This window comes from Oryzias latipes, chromosome 3 (genome assembly GCF_053564925.1).
Source record: "Oryzias latipes strain Hd-rR chromosome 3, Olatipes_Hd-rR_3.1".
In the NCBI taxonomy this organism is placed as follows: Eukaryota; Metazoa; Chordata; class Actinopteri; order Beloniformes; family Adrianichthyidae; genus Oryzias; species Oryzias latipes.
The window spans coordinates 14,233,875-14,255,308 of record NC_136239.1 but is presented as its reverse complement, the minus strand read 5'-3'; positions in this window follow the sequence as shown (position 1 = coordinate 14,255,308).

The following is a 21,434-nucleotide window of genomic DNA, read 5'->3' as shown; positions in this document are numbered from 1 at the left end:
AATATAATGAGACACACACATAGAGAAATGTGAAGGTATCTGCTGTAAATCTATGACGTAAATTAATAACAGGATATGATCGGCTAGTCAGTTAGCATGTATCCTTATAGCCTTCGAATGTAAAGCGACTGACTGCAAAAGTTAATAAAATACAAGTCCTGAATATTATTATTCCTATTCGACCCTAAGCTACAATATCAGCTGTCTGTCTGTCAACCGACCAGCCAGTTCCCCAAATGCAGGCATACATCAAAGAGCTCTGCGGCGGAGCTAGTAGTAGCCAAGCAGGAGCTATCGTATGACAAAGCAGCCTAGTTATCATAAATCTTTTGATATTTTTTTCTTATATTCATTGAGACAGTAATAAAGTGATCTTTTTTTTTCATGTTCCTTTTTTGAACGAAAGTGGGTCACAGAGACACGGAAGTTACCGCTGAAAGCGGCTTTTGCCGGCGTACAGAGAGCATATCCGCGTGTATGACTTATGACGTGAATAATTATTGCGTTCGAACGGATTAATTATTGCGTTCGAACGCAATAATTATTGCGTTCCTATGAGTTAATCATTTCGAGAGAACGGAATAGTATTTCGAGGGAACACAATAGTATCTTGTGGGGGTAACGGAATAGTATTTCGTGCGAACGAGATAATAATCTGTGGGAACAAGATATATTTTAATATCTTAATGTCAGGACATGGGCTCCGTAGTTATAGAATGGTTAAGAACATTTTCCTTGAATGTGTTCTAGGCACATTCTTAGTTAATAAAAATGACATACATTAATACAAAAAAAAATAAAAATAAAATGAGAGTTGTCTTAACCCTTGTGCTATCCTAGGCACTTCAACGTTGGGAGTTGGGTCATCTAGACCCACTAGACAGTGCGCTGAACCTTTTTTCTTCAATGATTTGTGATCTTCACTGGTGTCCATGGATTACGTGAAATCTTTCCACCTTTATCCACCTTTGTCATGGTAGGAATAACACGTCAATGTAAGAGTGGGGTCATCTAAGATAGCACAAGGGTTAAATATAATTTGACATGTTTTCTAGTCAGAGTGAGACTTCCTGTTGAGTGGAGTTCACCAGGTAACTCCTCGGTGAATCCGTCCGAATTCCCTCTCTACTCCCTACTAAAACACTATATACTGCAGGACTATCTAGTGCCCTGTCAGACACCATGCTCACTATTTTTTTAAGGGCCTATATCTTGCTTTTCCTATGCCTTTCAGAGTAAACTATATCCATATTGGCACACTAAAGAATAATTTTTTTTTAACATGAGTTGAGTTCTTTTCACAGGTCTTTTCCAACCCAGAAGAAAGACGACTTGATCTCTGAGGCATCGCCTTTTGCCTTGTGTGAGCGCCGCCCATTTCCTGACGTCAGTCTAGAGCCAGCCTCTGCAACGTGTCTGCGTTTCGCCCACAATAACAGACAACATCGGAATTTTTGCAAAGATGGACGTGCATATTGTGCATATAAAATGAAATTGTTTGGCCAGTTACTGCTTGCTCTGCAGAGAAAGTGGGTGTGTGTGTTAGGATGGGGGCGGTGCTGGCAGTGCAGACTCTTCCTGGAAGGGACTGGTCTACATCACAATGTGAGAACCCGCTCGTTTTAGTGGGTTGGGAGGGGCTGCTGTTCAAAGAGCAGGTTTTTATGGTACTCAGAAATGTGTGAACAGATCAAAATACCACTTTGGGGGAGTCTATGTGAGGAATACACATTATAATACAGTTAACGGCTCAAAAAAGTAGATTTGGCATGATATAGACCCTTTAAAAAGTCAAGTATAACATCACAGATTTCACAAAGTAAAAACCTGATATGAATTTTTAAGAAGATTATTTTTGAATCCACTGTGTTCTGATGATGAAAACTTGGATGGCTTTGAAAAAATAAATTAAAAAATACTTCACAAAATGTGTTCAAACGCAATGCATTGTGGCCTATATTCACCAATCTAGTGAGCATCAAAGCACTCTGGTTTTTTCAGAGACCTCTGGGAAATTTTTAGGGCACTGGAGTTTGGAGTTGTAGATTCGGACAGCTTTGCAAAATGGTAAATGTACAATATAGTACACTAGTGAGTAGTGAAGACAGTTGGACACAACCCTCATCTGTTTTTAATCCAGAGAAAAACATCACTAAAAAATGTTTCTATCCAATGGGGTTAGATTTAATATCAAAAGCAATGTTCTGAAGAACAACTTCATTAAAGACAGACTCCAATGGAAATTATGTGTTAAACTTGTTTTTTTGGCATTTTTTTGATGATGGAGGACCTACATGAAGAAAACTAAGCTAAATATTGCATTTCTGGGCACATCTATTCAGAATTAGTTTTATTTAGTAACCTTTTCATTCCATACTTCAAAAGAAGAGTGAAAACTAGGTAAACAACACACAACAACGATGGGCAAAGACAATGCGAATGTGCAGGGATCAGCAGAATATTGGTAATTATGGAAATTAATGAAAACATGAAACCGACCAAGAAAACTAGTAAACACAAATACAGCTGCACAAACTACTACTGCAGGTGTGAATTTCAATGCTCCATACATCTCCTCCTCGAGCCTTTGGAGCAGAGATGACAAATTACAATAAACAGTGGGTCAAATAAAAATAATATATAGATAAGTAAAGGGCCAGACTGGCTTAATGTTTGTTGAGTGCATTTCAAATGATGTTGTTGCATGAAGTCAAAAACACACTATAACCAGAGCCTTCTAATGTTATCTCTAATGAAACCTTTCCACTGGCAAACATAAATAAATAAATAAATAAATAAATAAATAAATAGTAGTGCATTGAAACTAGAACTGACAATGTTTATGAGACAATTTGCACCCAAGAACAACATTAAACATGCACTACAAGGAAATGCTGTTGCAGTTATTTGATAGTTTCTATGGCTTTTCTGGATTCATTTTTCTGCAGGCCTGATTTTCTGTCATAAAAATCCAAATTTCTTGCAGCAGTAACGAAATAGAAGCACGCACTATAGCTCAGTTTACTGCTCCGCTGGATGCTCATTATTATTATTATTATTGTCAATTATTATGCTTATTTATTTTATTTATCTTTGATGGTCCACAATCTACCGTCACATTCTTCGATTGCAATCGACATAATGCACTAGAGCCTCATTTCCACTGAGTGGTCCGGTCCGGTCCGGTTTAGAATGGTCCAGGCATTTCAGATAAGCGTTTCCACCATAGACTGCAAAAACTGTTCTTAGTCTATGGTTTCCACTCAATGTTGGACAGTCACGGCACATGTATGGTGAAGATGACCATGGAGGTCATCCAGCAGCTTTTTTTCCCCCACTTACCTTTTGGTACTTCGGGGAGCCGGTTTAGCTCGTGCTGGTTTGCGGTGCCTTCTGTCCGTGAAACCTGGGTTTGACTCCGGGCTGCTCCCTGTTCCCTTCTCTACTTCTGTGCCAGTCCCAAGCCCGGTTGCTTTGAGAGGGTGGCATCAGGAAGGGCATCAGGCATAAAACATTGCCAAGTTTACCATGCAACTCATTCGCTGTGGCAAGCCGAAAGAGAAATAACAACCTTTTGGTACTTCATACATACAAAGTGTTTAATGTTGTTTGAGAGAAGATTGCGAAAGGAAGAGGAGTACAGGTGCTGTAGCTCTGCCCTAACCGGTCTGTACCATTTTCTGTGGAACCAACAGGGGGCCCAAATATAGTACGGTTCAGTACCTCAGAGCTGTTTCTCCATTTAAGTTTTCTGATCATTAGACGGGCAACAAATAGTCATTTTTAATTTCCCTCTATGATTAATCAAGAAAAAAAAGGTCAAACCATCTGAGATCATTCAAGTCTGAGAAATGTTTTACAAAAATTGAGTAAATTACATCAAAAATACAATTATGTGGTGCAAGGACTTCATGTTTCAAAAAGCAGAACTCCTGGTTTGGATAAAAGTGCTTAAGGAAAGTACAAAGATAGAATACTTCTGATTTAAATGCAAACAGTGGAAAAATTGGCTGCAACTCTATATAATGGTGGCCTTGAAATGCAGGTATCAAGGAGGAAAATTTTGGCTTCAGTCATTTCCTTTTCATTGGATCATTTTACTTACAGAGCACATACAAAATGTCACCATTTCAGCTGTTTTCTCTTTAAGTGAGTTCTTTTAATCTGCCTCTTGTGAACATTTTTAAGCAATTTATTTTCATTTTTCCATCAGTTATCCCATATTTCTGTCCGAGTGTTTTTGATCAAGAGCTCGGAAAATGTAAGAAAGTAAAGCAGATTGTATATAAATATTCAAGTGTGTAGAAAACATGCTAAATCTTTCTTTTTCATTATATTAGACTGTATTTTCCATCTCACTGTTGAAAGTTAGTTTTAATGAAGTGCTGTGCATTCATAATAGATAATACAGAATCTCACAAAAAGACACAATCCTTATTTTGTTTCTGAGTCAGAGAAATCCAGATGTCGCAGGGAGCTGAAATACAGGAGCTGCGTCATCGCTCAGGTTAAAAACCAGATGACCAAACGGACTCATTCAACCCTCCATCTGAAGTTCTGTTCTTTTATGAATTTATTCATACGAGGCACAATTTGCCGCGTCTTTCATGAGATCTCTCTGAATTCATCAGACTGTTTTCTTGGTGTTATTGTAACCTTCAGATGCTGCAGCAGCAGCTTCGTTTCCTCTTAACAGGACTTGAAGTGTGAATATATTTCACCTTGGAGCCCGTGGACGACCTGTTCTCCTGGTGGCGTTGGTCACGCCGCGCAGCACACTCGCCGCAATTCATGCAACAGCTGGTGCAGTAAATGTGCTGGAATAGCACAGTCACACATGGACTGGGGTGTGTTCATAATTTCACACCAGACCTTTTCGCCTGCAGTCCGGGTGCTAATCATGCCCCGGCAGCGCTCTCAGGCCTGCTGCAGGCTAATAAATACCAGTATTTTCGTGCACATCCTGTCTCTGCTGCATGTCTTCCTGTGGATTTGCAGAAGATTGCAGGAAATACTTCAGTGTCATGCTCTGATTGGGCATCGTCACCAGCCAGTTCAGTAACGAAGCATGCAGGGAGGTGTTGGGGGAACAGATTTGGAGGTGCTATCCTGTTAACAAGAAGCCTGCTGAGACAAGCTGCAAGCAACAGCGCTCGGGGATGTGCGATTTCAAGCAAGGCCTGTTTGTGCCAGACAGTTGGAGAGCTGTGTGTCACCATTCTTCAGACTGTTGTTGAATGCAACGCTGCTAGAAAAGTCTGCTCTGTAAACAGATGTGTGCATTTTTATGAATCATTTCTGTCGCTGAATGTCAGAGCATGCGAAGAAAGGGCAAGTAGGATTAGGACGTGTAATGTGCTATCTAAAATCTGACTTTTATGGGAGTAAACAACACAGCTGACATTTTCTTTAACTATAATATGATCAACATCTCCATTCTGTGCTGTGCAATTTAACCCCAAACACCCCAAGTTATGCATCCTGAATCACAGATCGGCACATAAAGCCAAGCTAAGCGCAATGTTCTGTGACAAATTTGACTATAATCAGGCAGTCGTTTCCTTCATAGTGTAAATAGAGTTATTGTCTGCTGCTCAAATGCAGGTAATGCACCTAGAGTGCATGCAGATGGCCACACTTCAGCTGCATGACTGATAGCGGCAAGGATAAAAAAGGACTGTTTCCTTTAGAAAACAAAAGAAGAGATATCCATCAGAGCTGAAACTCCAGCATGCTGCAGGCTACATGCAGAGTGATGCTCTAGGGGATGTATTCCACCCATAATGAGGGAGAAACACCAGAGTAAATAAATGGACTTTTTTTCTTCTTCTTGCAGGCAGGTCTAATTACAGGGCAGAAATAAATAACTATGAGAGAGCAGGCATGCTGGCGTAATGCATCGTACTGGGTCAGGGGGATTTAATGTGTCATTTTTCTGCCAGATAAGTCGCTGTAGAGTTTCCTTTTTTTTTTTGTTTGAGCAGAAGTGGGGTTGTCATAGAAATACCTGGCTGCAGCGGCATGCAGCAGTGACATAAAAGACAGCTTTTTATTGTGCTATTGAATTAGAGCAATGCTGACTGCATAACATTGGCTCTTTTCACACTTTCAGTTTAATGTTTTACACCATAAATGACACTATATGTGTATGTATGTAGCACAAATTAAGCCAAACCAAATGATTTCAGTTGCAGAGCCACCTTTAGCGGTGTCGTTCCCTCCTCTCTGTAATCTTTTCAATCAGAACAGAGTGCAGTGTTTTGCTTCTCTGTTGGAGTGCTATGAATTTCTCCCCCTTTTCCTTTGCTGCGACATCGGGGTTCTCTGTTTCCTCCTCACTCTGTGCAGCTCTGCGTTAGCATGGAACGGCAGGTTGTGCTTGGGTCTCAGGAAGGTCCACCTTCACAGAACTTAAGGCTGTGTCACACCGTTCTAGGTACATTTTGCACATATTACACAGATGAAAGTTAGTCATACATGAACATACATGGAAAAAGTATGGTCTTTATGTAAAATTTTCACAGATGTATCACGAATAAACCACATTAAAACCACATAAGTACAAGTAAGTCACGCAAAGAACAATATGCGACTCATGCATGAACCAAGCATGAGTATTGCGCTGTTTATATGCAATTCATTTGGGATTTGTGCGTCAATTATGTAATTTTACAAGATATATGTACGTGATATAAAAGTTGTGCATCGGTGGTACATGCCTCAAAAATCCGTGAGACATTTGTGGAACGCTTGTGGAAAGCCAAAGATATGTCAATCTTGCAAAAATCCCGCTATAATTGCGCATAAACTACATAAAATACTGCATAATTCAGATAAAACAGCTCAAAACTGAATTTACGTAAAGACTCGTCGGCCAAAATCTTCAACAAATATCGGCGCACATCGACAAATTACGAACGCAAAAAACACTTGTGAATTACATACAGTATATCACGCATTTATCACGAAACCTACATTTCATTCATGGAAAATGTGCAAAATGTAAATAAAAGGTGTAGTCTAGCAGGAATTATACAAACATTTAAAAGTCTCCATCGAATGGAGTATTTGGGATTATGTGCTGCTTCTATATTTGACAGTGAACTTCTTTAAGCCTCCACAGCTTTTCCAATGTCAACAGTGGAGGTCCTGTGGCAGGAAGGAGGTTCTTAACCACCAGATCAGGAGCTGGAGGGGGAGGCAGGAGGAGAGGGCAGGGGAATAGCAGTTTGCGGTTGTGCAGACCCTTAAATTGTCAGAGTAGATGGTGGTGGTGAAGAAGGCAACATGCATGAGACTGGGATTGTGGCAGAATCTGAAACTTTGATAAAAAACAACTTGAACATGAACAAACCTGAACAGCAAAATTCTGGTTTTGGAATAATTTCCAAAAGAAGGTGAAACAAAAATGGTGTAAAACAGATAAACAAACAGAGTCTTAACTATACTGAGGGATCAAGAAGAACCTTCACTTTATTATTATTACAAAAGGTATAACGAAATTACTAAAGCCTGTGTCACATAAACCCATACGGGAGTCAAGTCATATGGGTGCTGCAGGTTTTGTTCGTAAACAGGAGTGGACGCATCTTACAGTCTCCCATCTTTTGATCTAATGTAAAAACATTCCCAGTGGTCTTTGAGCCATTTTTAGCCAGAATAAAAGAAATGTGTTTCCACAGAGCAGGAGTTCATTAGAATGTGGGCGGGACCATTGGCGCAAAGAACCTTAACCCCCTTCCCCTCTCTTCCATGTTGCAAAGAGCCGAGCAGGGAGCCCAGTGTCTTTTCTACAGTACCATTGTCATGTGTGCGGTAAGCGTCCTGTGATGTATTTGTAGGGACAATGTTAGCTGAATGCATTCGTTACATACAGGTCAGGCTGTAGAACTGTGCCCTGTGCAGGTGATGGGTTGGTTCCCATAAGACATCCACACAAACTACACTCTGATTGTCTAATTTTTCTCATTTCTAGTGCGACGCACACTTATTACTTGTACAGCACTAACAGGCTCCTTGTGCAGAGTTTTGGTGTGGTTAAAAAAAAAGAGAAATCTGTATGACGTGCCAGCATCTCACCTGCTTTTTCTCCGTTTTTCTCACCCTTGCGTGTTATTTGTGTTTGCCATGACCTATTGCTTGCTGCATGTTCATAGTAAAAAAAAATGCACATGAACAACAAATGTGATATTCTGTGGGGGCCGCCTTTGTGTCTGGATAATATACAACTTAACCCTTGTGCTTTCTTAGATGACCCCACCCTTGCATTGACGTGTTCTCCCTACCATGACAAAGGTGGATAAAGGTGGAAAGATTTCATGTAATCCATGGACACCAGTGAGGATCACAAATCATTGAAGAAAAAAGGTTCAGCGCACTGTCTAGTGCAGAGGTGGGCACTGAGGGCCGCATTCCTGCATGTTTTCCAGCATACCCTGCTCTGGCATGTTCTAATTGGCTGGACACACCTGAACCAGGTAATCAGCCATGAGTAGGGCAAGATTATTGGCTGGACACACCTGAACCAGGTAATCAGCCATGAGTAGGGCAAGACTATCTGGAAATCATGCAGACACACCGGCCCTCGAGGCCTGGAATTGCCCACCCCTGGTCTAGTGGGTCTAGATGACCCAACTCCCAATGTTAAAGTGCCCAGGATAGCACAAGTCACTGATGTGACTTAGAGGAAGCACAACACCTGAAAAACAGAACACCAAAGAAACTTCACTGAGGCAAACACAGACAATTCAAGGGGCCCCTGGTCTGGGGGGACCTGGCCCCTATGCTGGGGGGGGGGGGACAGCTGTTTGACCACCGGGGGACAGTCTACCAGCTGTCCCCAACTTACCCCCTTCCTCATGTAGGGCCCTTGGTAGGGGGGGGGGGGGGGGGGGGGGGCTTGGACATCACTGCCAGCAAGCAGCAGATGTCCTCCTGGCACCCTACCCGCCAATTTTAACCGCACCTTAGACATTTAGGGCCCTTGGTGGGGAGGGTGAGGGGACATCACTGTGAGTAATCAGGAGATGTCCCCTCAGTGCCCTACCCGCCAATTTTAACTGCACCCCCCTTAGTACACACACCCCTCCCCCCTCAATATATACATTCCAACATAAACACACACACACGCACACACACACCCTCTCAAACACACATACATGCCCACACATTTTGCATGGAAGGTGGGACCTAGGACCATCTGTCCCCTACCCCTTCCCTGGTGGGGGGTACGGGGCCCTCTCCGCTCTCTCCGCGCGTGGGGGGGGGGGGGGATTTCACATTACACCTGAGCCGGGGGTGTCCGTGTCCCTGGCGGGTGGGTTCTGGTCCTTGCCCCTGAGCGCTGGGCCCCGCCAAATTTCCAACTGTGGCCGAGCCTGGTCGGGCCAAGTTTACAACACCCCTGGTGGGCCCCCTTTTTTCCCCGGGGTGCTCCCCTCCTGGGTGGGGGCGGCTGGCCCCTGCCTTGCTCCTCCCTGGACCAACCTAGGGCCGGGTGGGTGGCTGCCTGGAGTGCGGAGTGGGTCTCCCTTGGGGGGTCCTGGCTCGTACCTGGGGTTGGGGCGGGGGGATGCCCAGAACTCCTGGGTGGTGATGGGCTGCTCGTCTGGGGCTGTGGGCGCCCTTCTCGGGTGGGGCCCTGCGTTGGGCTCTCCCGGCGCGGCGGGGGGGCTGCTCTCCTGGTTGGGCTGGGGCGGCGCTCTCTTTCCCCCCGTGCCTCCCTGCTCTCTGGCTCTGGGGGCCTCGTGGCGGTCCTGCTGGCCCTGGCCTGGGTGGGGTCTTGGGTCGGGCCGGGGGGCGGTTTTTCCCTGCCTGCTGCCGTGTGGCGTTGGGGGGTTCACTATCTGTTTTGTGTACATGTTGACATGTGGACATTTTTGCAGCTAGCAGGTGTGTTGATAACATTTCAGTGTGTGTGTGGACAGGCCCCGCCCTTTTTGTACTACATTTGAACCTTACCGAAATGATAAACAACCAGTAAACTTGTTGCTCTATGCGGCTTCATGGTCTTACCCACCCCCCCCTCCTATTATCACCCTCTTACCCCCCCTCTCTCTCTAACATCCCTCTCTCTTCTTCCCTTCTTGCCTTTTCCGTCTGGTCCAACACCAAAGATTTTCAAACATGATTGAAATTAATAAAGTTTGTCCTCAATTACAAAAGGGGTTTATTCAGACATACCTTTGGTTTGTCTGAAGATTAATAACTCCTATTGTTAAAGTAAAATATGTTCTCATCTGCCTGCCCAGCTGTTGGACAGGACAAGTTGAAACAAAAAACAGAGACAATTCAACCATTGGGCTTCAGTCCTCGCATAAATGACCATACGCCGTTTTGGTGATGCTCAATCGAAGCATTCTGAACCAAGTTCTTTGTTCTTGGTTGAAAAGACAGGTATCACATCTCATTGGAAGTGGCCGCTTTACTGCTCGTTGCCAAAGGATGTGTGAACATAGCTTTAGTTTCCAAAAAGTAGTCTGTGGATTTTTAATGTGGAAAGTTCATTCTCTTTCTGTAACCCTCAAGATGAATGTTTTTTTTTTTCTCCGTTAAGTACTTTTAGCCTGCTCAATCATCTTCTTATAATGGTTAAAGTCCTTCTCTGATCATCTTTTGTAAAAGGGTCCCCAGTGGTCTTTAATCATGATTATGCTGTTTTTACTCAAAATAAAAAAACCTGTGTCACTTTCTTTGACACAGTTTCTGCAGAGCGGCAGGAGTTCATCAGAAACTTGCCACTTGCAGCTGAAAATAAAATCAAGAAGGTGAAAAACTTAGAATCTTGAAAAATCTTATAACACATCTCAGTAGCTCAATATAAAATGAGGGGACCATAAGAAACTCAAACAATATTAGTTATTGGATGTGAATTGAGATCCCACAAATTGTAGTTTGTCTCCATCCCAGCTCATGCTGGGATTTTAGGAAAGCATCTGTCCTCACAAGACAGACAAAGAAGGTGTGATGGAGAGCAAACCCCTGACTCTGTCTTATCTTGTGCTGTGAAATTCTTTTGAAGTGCCAGGCTTGACCAATTAGACCTTGGTGCAACCCAGGCGCCTTAAATGCCTTACTCCGTGCAAAAATGGCTTTTGAGTGCAGAAACTATAGCCTACATGTTTGTCAAATGATCTGCAAAAAAACAGGGGAAAACCCATTCATTCCTGGCAGTAAATGGCTCCAATGTGAGACGGTGGCTGTGAACTGTTAGAGGGTGAACAGAACAAGGTAACAAAAAGCCATTGAGCTTAATGATTCTCATTTGAATTTCCACACATTTTATTAGACTGAAGTGACAAGCACACCTAGAAGTGACTGTTGCAGCCTAACCTTTAGAAAGAAAAGCAATGTTTCTTTCCTGAAGTGACAAAGTGGCATAAAGGGTCAAAATGGAAAATGCTGTTCTCTTCTCGCTGTTTGAAAAACACAGAAACAAAAGGGAAAGCAAAAAAAGATAAATTGTTGCTATTCAACACAATAAAGCTCAATTTTGTTTGACATGAAATGTTTCACCTTTAGGCGTCTTTAGAGAAACGCGTGTGACAGTATCGCCTCACAGCAAGAAAATTCATTTAAGGAACTTTGCTCAGAGCCTTATAGATTACATTTTGAATGTTCTCCATCAGTGAATTCCCTTTTTTAGTTTTTTTTTACTGTCACCGTCCAAAGAATATTAAGTGTAATTCATTTTCTTATCCTAATAACAGATGTTAAAATATTTGAATATTTTTAATGACCTCCTTATAGAAACTGCCAAATGATTAAAGCACTGACTGAACCCCACCCCTTTCTGCATAAAACAGATAAAGTTGAAAATATTTGAAAAAGTTGTCTGTGTTAGCAATGGGTCAGCTAACATCTCAATGCTGAACCCTTTAACACCTGAAATGTCATCGGCGACGTCTAAATAACAAAAACGTTTTTGACCCACCAGAACTCTTCAACTGTTACGTGATCAACGTGATCATTTCAGCTTTGCACCAATATACAACACATTACTAACTTTTTTTTTTTTTTTTTTTCTCTTTTTTTTTTTAACTTGTCCTGTCCAACAGCTAGGCAAACAGATGAGAGCTGAGGGCCTCTTGTGTTGGACATATTTTATTTTAACAAGAGGGGTTATTCATCTTCAGACAAACCAAAGGTATGTCTGAATAAACCCCTTTTGTAATTGAGGCCAAACTTTATTAATTTCAATCGTGTTTGAAAATCTTTGGTGTTGGACCGGACGGAAAAGGAAAGAGGGGAAGAAGAGAGAGGGACGTTAGAGAGAGGGGGGGGTAGAAGGGTGATAATAGGAGGGGAAGGGGGGTAAGACCATGAAGCAGCATAGAGCAGACAGGTTTACTGGTTGTTTATCGTTACGGTACGGTTCAAATGTAGTACAAAAAGGGCGGGGCCTGTTCACACACACTCAAATATTATCAACACACCTGCTAGCCGCAAAAATGTCCACATGTCAACATGTACACAAAACAGATAGTGTTCACGAACGCATACCTATGCCTTTAAACCAACTAGTGTGAAATCTTTCATTCATTCAATCATGCAAACTATTAGTGCAAAGGTGAGCTAACACCTGTGCTCAGGTGAGTGTTTATGTTCTTCTAAAATGGATGGTGGAATGTGAAAAGAAGGAGGAGGAGCGCCCAGCCACCCCCACACCCATACCCCCGCCGCAGCAGCAGCGGCAGCCGGAATTCCCCCAACGCCACACGGGAACAGGCAGGGAACAACTGCCCCCCGGGCGACCAAGACCGCCACCCAGGCCAGGGCCAGCAGGACCGCCGCGAGGCCCCCAGAGCCAGAGAGCAGGGAGGCGCAGAGGGAAAGAGAGCGCCGCCCCCGCCCAGCCAGGAAAGCAGCCCCCCGCCGCGCCGGAAGAGCCCAACGCAGGGCCCCACCGGAGAGGGACGCCCACAGCCCCAGACGAGCACCCCACCACCACCCAGGAGTTCCGGGCATCCCCCCGCCCCGACCCCAGGTACGAGCCAGGACCCCCCAAGGGAGACCCGCTCCGCACTCCAGGCAGCCACCCACCCGGCCCACGGTTGGTCCAGGTAGGAGCAAGGCAGGGGCCCGCCGCCCCCGCCCAGGAGGGGGGAACCCCGGGGAAAAAAGGGCGGCCCACAAGGGATGTTATAAATATGGCCCGACCAGGCTCGGCCATGTTGGAAGTTTGGCGGGGCCCAGCGCCCAGGGGCAAGGACCAGGACCCACCCCCCAGGGACACGAACACCCCCGGCTCAGGTGTAATATGAACCCCCCCACCGTGCGGAGAGAGCACCGCCGGGCCCAGGGAGCCGGCACCCAAGGGACACGGCCGCCATCGCCAAGGGGCCCGCACCCCCCACCAGGGAAGGGGTAGGGGACAGATGGACCCAGGTCCCACCTTCCTTGTAAAATGTGTGTGCGTGTATGGGTGTTTGAGAGGGTGTTTGTGTGCATGTGTGTGTGTTTATGTTTGAATGTATATATTGAAGGGGGAGGGGTGTGTGTACTAAGGGGGGTGCAGTTAAAATTGGCGAGTAGGGCACTAAGGGGACATCTCCTGATTACTCACAGTGATGTCCCCTCACCCTCCACACCAAGGGGCCCTAAATGTCTAAGGTGCGGTTAAAATTGGCGGGTAGGGTGCCAGGAGGACATCTGCTGCTTGCTTGCAGTGATGTCCAAGCACCCCCCCTACCAAGGACCCTACATGTCTAAGGTGCAAATAAAACCGAAAGAGGGGGGGCCCACTCCATACGGCAACCATAGGAGGGGGGCCACTCCCAAGTAGCCCCCCCCAAGGCGCATCGCAGGCTAGACCCCCCACCCCCTCACCCTAATATGAGGTTATATAAGGAAGGGGGTAAGTTGGGGACAGCTGGTAGACTGTCCCCCGGTGGTCAAACAGCCGTCCCCCAGCCCACCCCCAGCAAAGGGGCCAGGGCCACCCAGCCCAGGGGCCCACCCCCGGAGGCGCCGACACCCCAGGCCCGGCACCACCCACCCCACACAGAGAGAGAGGAGCCAGAAAGTGTCGCCCCCCCCCGGAGCAAGCCCAGGCCCCCACCCCCAGACGCCGGCCCTAGAAGAGCTCTGGTCAGGCCTCGACGGGACCGAGGAGGCCAACCGGCCGAGGCAACCACTGATTGCCTCAGCGGAGACCCCGACCCGCTAGCCCCCCCGACCCGTACTAATAATGGGCCCCCCCTCCCCCCCAGAACGCCCCCCCACAGGACAGGGCCGACAAGCCCCCCACCCCACCCCACCCCAGACCCCGCAGCCGAAGCGGGTGACACCCAGAGCGACCGGGGGCCCCGAGAGGGTCGTCCCGTCCCGTCCCAGAGCCAGGGAAGGGCCGATCCCAGCCCCAGGTGCAGATGGGCAGCCCATCCGGCGCCGCTGGGCCCCCCCCACCCGAGCAGGGTCCCCCGCCAACCCCCCCCAGCACAGGCAAAGGGACCACCCCCCCAAGCCAAGCCAGACCACCACCCCACCCCCCCACCACGCACCCCCACACCCAAGCCCAGAGGACCACGCAGCGCCCCAGCCCGCCCCACCCAGGCACCGGACCCGACTGTTGCATGTCAGTGCTAAACCGCTTTTCTCAGTGATAAAATCACATGATTTACATTGAATGTGTAAACACTTCGTTTGTGTAAAGTGTTCCGCATAAGCTGCTTTTCTACGCTTCAGAATCCACTGGAATTACGTAACGGTTGAATAGTTATGGTAGTTGACACCTACAGTGTTAGGGGCATAACTATAGCAACCCCATACCATAATACTCCCCCCAAAGTTTTGCCCATGAACCCTTGTTTTACTAAATATGACGAGAAATCTTTAGATTATTTTGTTTTTCAATATTTTGTGTTTTTCTCTAAAACTGAACTAAAAGCAAATTGACTGCATAATCTGTAATCCAGTGTACAAGAATATTCTCTCAAGAAGCAAAATTCTGATTGTGGAAAAGATTTTAATGCAGACTATTTAACCATTGCAAAGCTTAACCTGTGCCAAAAGCCAAATCCTTTTTCTCTTCAGACAATTTACATGATTGGAAAGTGATGAACTGATGATTTGAGACTGTTGATGCTACTTGGATGGTTGGCAGAGTATTTCAAGAAGAGAAGATAATAAAGGGTGTATATCATGAAAAATCAACTTTTTTAGTTTTTAAGTGTATTATAATGTTAATTGTCACAAAAAACAACCCAAAGTGGTATTTTGACCCATTCACGCATTTCTGAGTAGTTAATACCTGCTCTTTGATCACCAGACCCCCCCCCCCATCCACAAAAATGAGTGTATTCTTACATTGTGACATCACAAAGTGAAGAACAGCCCCTTCCAGGAAGAGTCTGCGGTGCCAGCTAACCCCAGGCTAACTCATGTTCCCACATTTTCCGTGGAGCTAGCGGTGATTCGGCTAAACTCTTTCTTTTTATTTGCACAATATGGATGGACATCCATCTTTGTAAAAGTCTGAATGTTGTTTGTTTTCGTGGGTGAGACACAGACACGCTGCCATCATGAAATGGGCGGCACACCCACGGACCAAAATACTTTGACTCATATATATACTTTCGTCTTACTTCTTTGTGGGAAAATAAACTGAAAATAACTCATGTTTCATTAAAAAAATGTTCTTTCGTGTGCCAAAGGTAGTATATAATAATATATATGGAGTTTACTCTGAAAGTATTAGGGAAAGCATGATATAGGGACTTTAAGTTCAGATGGCATGACTCAACTGGAGTTATGGGAATTTTCATCGACATAATGTCAAACACAATTAAGTATACGTTCCGTTTAGGTTTGTTCTCTGTTTACCTTTTCTGAACCAAGCACTACAATGTAATTTTGAAATAATAAAAACAACAAAAGTTAAAAAACAAAGGCAAACTTTAAATAGATTATACATTAAAATAAATGGCATTAATATATAGGGTTTTTTTGTTTTTTATTTTATTTTTTATTTGATTTGATTTGTTTCAAGCATTGTAGTCAAAGCAATAAAAAAATTACACATATTTATCAAACTCATTACAGAAATGTTGAAGTGCATAATTTAAAGAGAGAAAATAAAACAAAACCAAAAAATCACTTAAATCAAATATGCTTAATTAAAAATAGAGATAATTAACTAAAGTTAAGTAGAGCTTGATTTATTGCTTGAAAATGGAGTTTAAAATAGAGTAGGAAGAAGTTCAAACTTCTTTAATCCTACACCAACATGACACTGGGCTGGGAGGAGGAAGACAGGCCTGTAATTTGTGAACTGATGTTTATCTCCAGATTTGTACAGTGGGATTATTTCAGACGTTTTCATTTTTAGAGGAAATGTACCATTCTGGAATGATAGATTACATACATGAGCCATGGGTTTTGAAGTTTTTTCAATTACCTTCTTGACCAAATCATATCAAAATTGTTGCAATCTATAGATATTTTGTTTTTACTCTGCTTGGTAACTTCAGTTACTTCGTTTTCCTCCACTTCTTCAAGAAACATAGTATTAATGCTACTTTCGGTTAAATGAGGACCTTTGCTTATTGTGGGAATATCCTTAGCTAGACTTGGTCCAACATTAGCAAAGACGTTACTAAATAGGTTATCTATGTCTTTTGGATTTTTATGTGTTTTCTCCATCTAGAAAATTCTTGGAATAATTTCTATGTTTTGGAATATTATTCTCTACTAATTTAATGTAGTATTTCTTTTTACACAGCAGCTTTTGCTGCTGAATTTGTGTTTATTTATTTATTTAAGAGAGGGACACTGGGACAGCATATATTATTATTATAGCATTTAAAAATGCAAATGATAGATAGATAGATAGATAGATAGAGAGAGAGAGAGAGAGAGAGAGAGAGAGAGAGAGAGAGAGAGAGAGAGAGAGAGAGAGAGATAGATAGATAGATAGATAGATAGATAGATAGATAGATAGATAGATAGATAGATAGATAGATAGATAGATAGATAGATAGATAGATAGATAGATAGATAGATAGATAGATAGATAGAGTACTTTATTAATCCTGAGGGGAAATTGCAAATCCATCAAATGCTTCAAACATACACAACGAATCAAATATGGGGATCATAAAATTATATTAAAACTGTTAAAAGTAATTAATTATTTAATTCCCACATAAAACATTTACTTACTTGGATCAGGTATAAAGTACCTATCACTGTCTTACTATAGGTATGTGAATCAGGCTAGTTTGATGCATTCATACCCACAATGGATTTAAAAACAGTAATTAATGACAGCTGCATCCATGGAACTATGTTCTAATGCATGCAAAGGTTCACTGATCCAACATTTCTGTTTAGCACCAGAAGCACAAATCCTTACTTAGCCGTGCAGAGTGGATGAAGTGACATTTTATCCAGAATTTGAATAGTGCCAGGAATATACTAAATGCCACGCTGAAGGCTGTTGATCTGACCCTCCTTTGAGCCGCGCTTCGTGGCTCTTAATCTGACTTTAAATAAGATCAGGATCATGCTGGGATCCATTCAACTCAGCACCAACACTGATAATCTGCTTAAACACACAGAAGGTCTGATTTGTTGATGTTATTTTAGGAGTGGCCTAATTAATGAACAGATTTGCGCCTAAAAGATATGACATTTAGAATGGAGACAAACACAGAAACGGTGGACAGACTGATGGTGTCAGATTGCTTCTTCTCTTATCTGGATGTCACACAAGTCACTCTTTCAATCCTCTAAACCTCCCGTGTGATGATATATTATCACGTGTGATTTCTGCACATATGGCCATCTCCATCTCTCTTTATCTCCGACATTGCTTTATGCATCACGAGCAAATCTTTTTTAATGCAAGTGATTCCGAATCAGGACAACCTTCTCCCTTAATCTGGAGGAAATATGCTGCAACAGGCAGTAAAAGCAGAAATTACAGCTGAGTTTGAGCCCAGCTGTGTGCCTGTACATAATGCAATTGGCCTGTGGATATGAGCTGAGTTTAATAGGCAGGTCTGCTGGGGAATATATTGCCTCATTATAAGAAAGGAGCATATGGGAAAAGTTATGCTGGTTCTTGCAGTGTGAAAAGATAAGCTGCTTTCAGACGTCATATTAATATTAAAAAAAAAGACGTCGGCTTTTGTTTTGGAATTGTTGCTTATATAAACACATGCAAAGCATAAGGTTTGTGTGAATTTGGTTCACTGCATGTTTGACAAGTGAAAATTGAAAAAAACTTTTAAACCCTTTTTTGGAATTTGTTCATCAATTCAAGTAAAGACTTTTGAAATACTATTCTTTATTTCTCATGTATAGTAAAATAAATGTTTTAGTTTTTAAAAGACAAGTTATAAATTCAAACATACCAGTATATAATATCAACAGCTTGGTAGCTAGCAGTCACCCTTTGTGTAATAAGGCCAACTTAAGTGTATTTTATTTTGAAATACACATGTAAATGAAGGTTTTTCCAATCGTACTGATAAATGGGTTTCTTATGTTTAAAAATATCAGTAACTAATGTGCATGTTAAAATATGTTTTGTGCATAAAACAAAGAATTTGTGTGTACAAGAACATTTAATTGTTTGCCCAAAAAAAGCAACTAGAAAAGTTTTGGAGCTTTAGGGGAAAAAAATTAAACAAGGTATCGTAAATGCATATTTTCCTGCAAAGGTATTGAAGCACACTGACATTAACGACGTGAGAGTAGGTCAGATTTAGCAAAATATGTTGCATCAGTTTTTATTTTCTCGCTGTTCTCCTGAGTCCGGCAGCCACTAACCCAGAGTGGCGGGTCGGAAGCCTCCTCACTTGAGCGCACACGTAAGCACCACCACCCTGTCCGCAAACACAAAGCTATATCTCCGGCTGCTCTGCTCACAGACATGGTTTACTCGCGCGGAGCAGCCGGTCGGTCCTGTATGCGCTCCAAAGCTTTCTCTGAAGCACCGCATCGTCTATGCATGACGTAAACAAGAGCAGTAGTGACACACGATCGGAATAAACCGTTAACATGCAACACGATCGGATCAACAATCGGCATAACCCACCTATCTCGATCGGAAAGAAATTTTGATCGGAACGAGTCTGATCGGGGCAGACCATTTTAAACGGCGTGTTTCCATGACACATTTTTCTTCCGATCAGGCGTTCTTTCCGATTACTTTTGTCCATGTAAACGCAGCTAGAGATAAGTTTGTCAGGCAGTCAGACTTTCTGCAATCACAGGAACTCTAGAACTTGTTTGTGACACGCTACACGTTAGCTACATTGAAAGCATTAGCCATATCAGCGTATTCACAACACCTGCAACTCCCAACCTTGTTTGCAACACATTAGTTAGTAACATGTAATACAACCACAGTGGACACCACTACACGTTAGCTGTGTTAGCGTATTCACAACAGTTAAACTTGTTTGGTACTTGTAAAAAAAAAAAAAAAGAAGGGGCTAATGTTTTGACAGAGCGCCATCTTTACACCATGTTAAAGATGTGTGGATCAAATATGAGACAGTGGGTAAATAAGGCGCTTTTCCCCTAAACATTCATGTTAATTTTTTTCCTATTCAACTAACTTTTTTGTGAGCATAAACTTACCAAATCTTTACCCATGGAGTCATAATTGATACGACCTATATCTCATTATAAAATTATTTAGAAAGTAGTCTGTTATATTAGCATAAAAACGCTGAAAATGCCAAAAAGTGCTCCTCCCCCTCAGACGGAAGCGTCAAACAAACGTAGAGATCTTGTCTTTGGTGGAGGAAGAAAGGACTGAAGTGGACAGCTGCAGGGATACCGACGTCTTCATCAACGGTCTGCAGAGATCCTGCAAGCCACCCATCAATAAATAAAACCATAATACATCGTAAATCAAACAAATGAGCTTCCAAACATTTGGATCGTTATCATGAACAATCAGCTCACTTGTTCAATTGAGTTTAGTCAGTCTGCTCTGCTGCTGCACAGCATTCACTTGGTTCATTTTATGCTCACTTTGACTTTAATCTAGTAAATTTACAACTTTAAATCTCGTATTTTTACTTTTTTTTGTGGCCCTAAAACTCAGTCGTAAAAAACATCCTAATTCCCAAAAAATAATAATTTTCTGTCCATTTTTTTAATATAATGGTCATTACAGGGTTAATAAAACTCTGATAAATACTTGAATGTGCTAGTTATAGTAATCGGGCTAATTTAAGCATCTGCCATCTGTAGCATAAGAGAAATGAATGTCTTTACTGTAGGTCCAGAAACTTTAAAGTGTGGTTTTCCTCTCCCTGCTATTAGCTGAGGATCTGGTCCTTTGGACTTGATCAGTTCTCCTCCAGCTTTGCATCTCCAAATCTGAGGATTTTTTTTTTCTCAGAGGAGTGAAGCTCAGGAGTAAGTCTCCCTCTGGAGCAGATGGAGAATCCTGTCACTGTTCACAAGTGAGGAAAAAGATGGAGCCTTGGACTGACTGACTCATCAGTGCAGCATCTGGAGAAGTTCTGCCTGATCTAAATTTACCCCTCAGTTTGCAATTTGAATATACAGTAGCCAGGTTAAGCTCTGGCAGCCCTGTGACCCCAGAAGGGATAAAGCAGGTTAAGAAAATGGACGGATGGATGGAAATTAGCCCAGGGTTTCCCAAAAAGATGGGGTTGAGGCTCCTTCAGACTTTCTTCAGGAAAAGCTTGATGCCTCCGTTGAACAGCTGGTGAGGATACATCTATAAATTCTTTTTTGTGATACCTTAAAGGACTTTTCTAGGGACATCCATGGCTTTTACTATTAGAATCACAACCTTTCCAGTTAAAGATCCATAACTTCATTGTCTAACATGCAACCTGAGAATCAGATTTCTTCTCAGTCTCTGTTAAATACTATGTTATATACTTTTGCACACTTCAAACCCCCTTACCTCATCTCATTCTAGTCAAAACGTCTCATTGCTAAAATGTTTTTGTTGATCTTATTAATGCTCATGTTCTTTTCTGGAACTAATCTTTTATTAGATCTGGGATTGTGTGGTGAAGAAACAGAGAACACAATAACCTTCAGTGTGATGCAAACTGTGCAATCAATAAAAAATAAACTATTATCTTGAAGATTGATGTAATGTTTGACATTTAAAAGTGGGGCAGCTCTCAGGCAGCGGCGGCTGACACACAAAAGGGGCTTTATCGTGCCACAGAGGTTGGAGGATCGTGTTGTAGATTTGTCAAACCAGTGGGGGGAGCTGTTCTGTGTGTGCATACAAGTGAAATGCTTTGTGACAAGGAGGTACAGCCAGTATTGGAGTGCTTCTATTTCCAGTGGAGGCTATTCCTCCCTCTTTACCCCCTTGAGCCAAGTCACAAGTTGAAGGAGAATACAGCACCTCTTGTTTTAGCTTTCATAATTACACTGCAAACAAGCTGTCATCCTTTCAATTTCTAATCCATCCTTTCAAAAAA